Source organism: Panthera pardus, unplaced genomic scaffold (assembly GCF_024362965.1).
Source record: "Panthera pardus isolate Hobbes unplaced genomic scaffold, ASM2436296v1 HiC_scaffold_24, whole genome shotgun sequence".
NCBI classification, from domain to species: domain Eukaryota; kingdom Metazoa; phylum Chordata; class Mammalia; order Carnivora; family Felidae; genus Panthera; species Panthera pardus.
This window is the reverse complement of record NW_026526810.1, coordinates 46766052-46771178: the sequence shown is the minus strand read 5'-3', so window position 1 is coordinate 46771178 and position 5127 is coordinate 46766052.

Genomic DNA, 5127 nt, shown 5'->3' with positions numbered 1-5127 from the left:
CAGTGGATAAAATGACTTTTGATTTTTCAAAAGTCACTTTGCTGCTCACCACCTGCAGCAACAAGTTTATTTAAAGGAAGACTAAAACTTGAATTCTTACAATGATGAACTGTGGTAAATCTTAAGTTGTACTTGAATGAGAACTTTGGAGAACAGATAGACAAGATGCTTGTCTCATCTGTTCTATTCTGCTGAATTTATCTTGTAAAAATGAGATTGGCCCAATTTTTCATGCCTCAGTATCAACATCTGGATAATATGGGTTATTTATCCCCTAAGGTTACTGGGTGTGTATATGCATTAAAAAAATAAATGAAAGAAGGGAATTGTTCACTTATGAACAGCGTGAGGAATCTTCACTACAAACCAGTCCAGCTTTACACTTCATTTATTTAGCACAGTTTGTACTTTATACAAATTTAAGATATGATGGTAGTAATTTGTTCCATAGATTTTTGTCAGGTCTCCTGGGCTTAGCTCTTTGACTAGAATAAAAATAAATCCATAGAGAAGCAGATCTGGAGGTCTCAGCATCTCCTTTTAAAGTATTTGTAATATGTTAGTATCTATAAGAAATTTCTAAAATGACAAAGAATATGCACTTAATTGAAGTAAATCTGGGCAATGACTGGAAAAAAAATCAAGAATAGTTTCCTCAACAAGATGGTAGCAGTGTTTTTAAATTCTAGACATTCAGTAATGAATGTTTGAGTCAAATATAATAAAAACGTCTTCATATAGGCTTCCATCCTTTCTCTCAAATTTTGGGTTGTTTCAAAGCAGAAAACAATATTGCCTATCTAGCTATTTGAATATTAAAACCAATACAGGAAGAACAAAGACTATGAGATAAGAATTAAGTATCAAATAAAGAAACAGGGAGATAATCTATGTGAACTCTTAATGTGACTATGAAGATTATATAGATAGTAGTCCATACGGCTTTTGATTGCATAGATGAGTTAAAGGCAATAGACTATGTTTACTTATGCCTTCACAGCTATTGAAAAACAAAGCAATTAGTCAATTAAAATAAAAACTCTAAAGCAATCATTTTTATTTAACTAGATGGAATACAGTTTTTCATTACACACAGGCTCTAAGTTTGGAGAGGAGAAAGAGAGGAAGAAAGAATACAGTCTTAGTTAACATAATGAAATAACAAGAACCAAAAATCTTTCCAAAGTAGGGAACTTTAGTGATTTTACATGTATGCAAGTGTTAGAATAATTAAACAAAGAGTCCATTAGGCTCAGGGCAGTGTAAGTAAGCAAACTGAAACCTAAGCCAGAATTGATTCCTGTAAATGCCTCAGGGTTAAGAAATCAAAACTTAAGAATAACCAATCACAGCCAACTAAGTTTTCCCAAATAAGGCAATGGCTTAAGCTATAGCCAATCAAATAACTTCCTTGCTTTGCTTCTGCGTCTGCTCTATAAAAACCTTTCCCTTCCTTCCTACTGCTGAAGAGCTCCTACACATTTTTGGCTTGGCACTGCCCAATTCAAATCAATGTTTGCTCAAACAAATTCTTCAAAATTTTAGTGTAGTGCAGTTTGTCTTTTACAAAGATTATTTTTTCCCTGATGGGAACTGATCTAGAAATAGAATATATTTCAGTCGGTAAACACAATCTGATGTACAAATATTTGCTTTAGAAACAACATGTTTAAAAGGTACTCATTCAAAAGGTTTGTTGGATGCTGGTGGCCAGAGTTAGTATATCTTCAAAAAGCTAGTCACATAATCTTTCATGGGGTAGACCAAAGGACTTAAGCATTTAGAGGTTTAAGATACTGCTAAGGAAGTATCATTGCAGCATGCGTTAGTAACAAAGGATCACTAGAAGCAAGTATGAGGTTTAGCATCATCTGCAAGGCAAAAATAAAGTGATCAGGCAGATAAATACACCCAAATATTGATGGTCAAGAAGAATCAGGAAGACTAAAATAAAGTGGTGATTCAAGTTAAAAGTTCATTAAGATATCTACACTCGAGCACTTTCAACAATAGCCAAATTATGGAAAGAGTCTAAATGTCCATCAACTGATGAATGGATAAAGATGATGTGGTTTATATATACGATGGAATACTACTTGGCAATGAGAAAGAATGAAATCTGGCCATTTGCAGCAACGTGGATGGAACTGGAGAGTATTATGCTGAGTGAAATAAGTCAGGCAGAGAAAGACAGATACCAAATGTTTTCACTCATGGATCCTGAGAAACTTAACAGAAGACCATGGGAGAGGGGAAGGGGAAAAAAAGTTACAGAGAAGGAAGGAGGCACACCATAAGAGACTCTTAAATACTAAGAACAAACTGAGGGTTGATGGGGGGTGGGAGAGAGGGATATGTGGGTGATAGGCACTGAGGAGGGAACCTGTTTGGATGAACAGTGGGTGTTGTATGGAAACCAGTTTGACAATAAATTATATTAAAAAAAGATATCTGCACTGGAAAAACATAGTAAATACAAAAAGTAATTAATGAGGCAAGGGCTTTACAGAGTCTGAGTGAACTCAAGGCAAGATAGCTGCTCAAACTAGGCAAAAAGATAAGAACAAAAGTATATGATTCCAAACACAGGATCAAAGACCATAGTTGAAAGCCCTAAAAGAAGAACACAAGAAATAATTACCCACAGCAAATGCAGCAGGTGGTGCTCTCCATGCTTGAGCAAAAAATCTGGACTGCCAATATAAAGCACTTCAATACTAACAACTTCTATCCCATCTCACTTCCTACTACAGCAGTCAGTTTTAGGGCTTAAAGAATTCAGAGTCTGAAGGTTGAGGCAGATAAATCAACTCAAAATTAGTATCTTGGCTGAAATTGGGAGTATGAGGACAAATCAGTGGGCATGCATATTAGTTCATTTATTCATTCACCCATTCAAAAACATGTACTAAGAATGTCAATAAAAATGGAGGAAGGACATCTAAAAATCCTTTTTTATTGAAAGTTAAAAGAACATTGGCAACAACACAACAAATTTATCAGAATCAACATTTTTAGAAATCTGGAAATTAATCAAAGGCTTAGTGCAATCTAAAGAGCATTTATTAAAGAAAAGTAGCTGACTCCTGAAAAGAAAAAGCAAACTTTGTGGTGATTTTATTTGTCCTATTCTCACCTTGACCTTCCCACTGCTCCTAGCTTTGTGTTAGCCTTAAAATCCAACAGCCTACAATCATGGTGAAAACCAGCAGTCTGGTAGCCAGTGGAAGAGACCAAATGAAATTGGAACTTCTACAAAGCCACTTTGTAGAAGAGTCATTATTTGGCCTATCTGGTGGTTCCATGGAAGACTCCATTTTAAGGCTGTCTTTATTTGAACTGACACAGAGCTTGCCCAGTGAAAACAGCCTTTTCTAGAGGAAATTTGTCAAAAACAGTCACAGACAGTAGTGGCTGCCTGAGGCAGTGGGTAGCATTTATAGCAAACACTAGGCTATTTACAGAGCTCATATCTGATAAGGATCTGATATCTATAACATATAAAGAACCTTCACAACTCAACAATAAAAGGACAACCAAATTTTAAAACGGGCAAATAATTTGAATATACTTCTCTCCAAAGAAGATGTATGAATGGCCAATAAGCACATAAAAAGATGCTCAATATAATTATTTATTAGGTAAATGCAGATCAAAGCCACTGTGAAGGAGGTGGAGGCAGGCAAAATGGATGAAGGGTTAAAATGTAAAATTTTCTAGTTATAAAATAAATAAGTCATGTATAATATGGTGACTATAGTGAATAATAATGTGTTGCATATTTGAAAGTTAAGACAGTAGATCTTAAAAGTTCTCATTACAAGAAAAATTTTTTATAACTTGTATGATAACAGATGTTAATGATTTATTGTCGTTTCACAGTATATACAAATATCAAATCATTATGTTGTACACCTGAAACTAATATAATATTATGTCAATTATATCTCAATTTTTAAAAACCACAAGACCCCCTTTATATCCACTAAGATAGCTATAATAAATAAAAGAGATAATAACAAGTCCTGGAGAGGATTTTGAGAAATTGGAATCCTCATACACTGCAGATAAGAATGTAAAATGGTGCAGCAACTATGGAAAACAGTTTGGTAGTTCCTTAAACAGTGAAACAAAATTACCAGAGATTATACTCCTATATATCCAAGAAAAGTGAAAACATACATCCATACAAAAACTTTTACATAAATGTTCATAGTGATATTATTCATAATAGCCCCAAAGTGGAAATAACCCTAATTTCCATCAACTATGTGCTATATCCATATAATGGAATATTATTCACTCATGAAAGCAATAGAGTACCGATTCATGCTACAACATGGAAGAGTCTTAAAAGTTTTGTGATAAGTGAAAGAAATCAGACACAAAAGGCCACATATTGTATGATTCCATTTATTTGAAATATCCAAAATAGGCAAACTTATAGGAAAGAAAATGGATTAGTGGCTGCCAAGGACTGGAGGGAGGGTAAAATTGGGAGTGACTGCTATTGAATATGGGGTTTCTTTTTGCAGATGATGAAAATATTATTGGGTTATATGGCGGTAATGTTGTACAGCTTTGTGAAAAACCACTGAATTGTATACTTTGAAAGGATGAATTTGATATTGTGTACATTTTATCTTTAAAAAATTGTACTGAGGATCTGACAAGTTGCTATTTGAGGCACTGAAGAAGAGTAATGCAGTGAAAGTGTAATGAGGAAGAAAGTCACAAATAATGTCCTACAATGAAAAGCAGTATTATAGATTACCAGGAAACAAAGGGAAACCAGAAGATGTTCCTGGAATATTAAGACAAACAAACAAACAAACAAACAAACCAAACAAAAAAAACTCACAAAGGAGTTAACATCTTTGAGTACTAAAGCAGTTCACCAGAAAGGCAAAAGGGAGAAGTATATTCAAGGCATAGGGGAAAAAAATGTTCAAAGATCTAGAAACATGACAGAGAAGGCTCTGACAGAAATTCAGTACATAACACAGTGACTTTCTATTTCTGAGTTTACTCTAAGAGAGACACTTTTAAAAATGAGACCAGGCAATGAACAATGTAGCTATGTCTCATCAGCTATGTCATGTCCCCAAATAGAAATTCACGTTACAA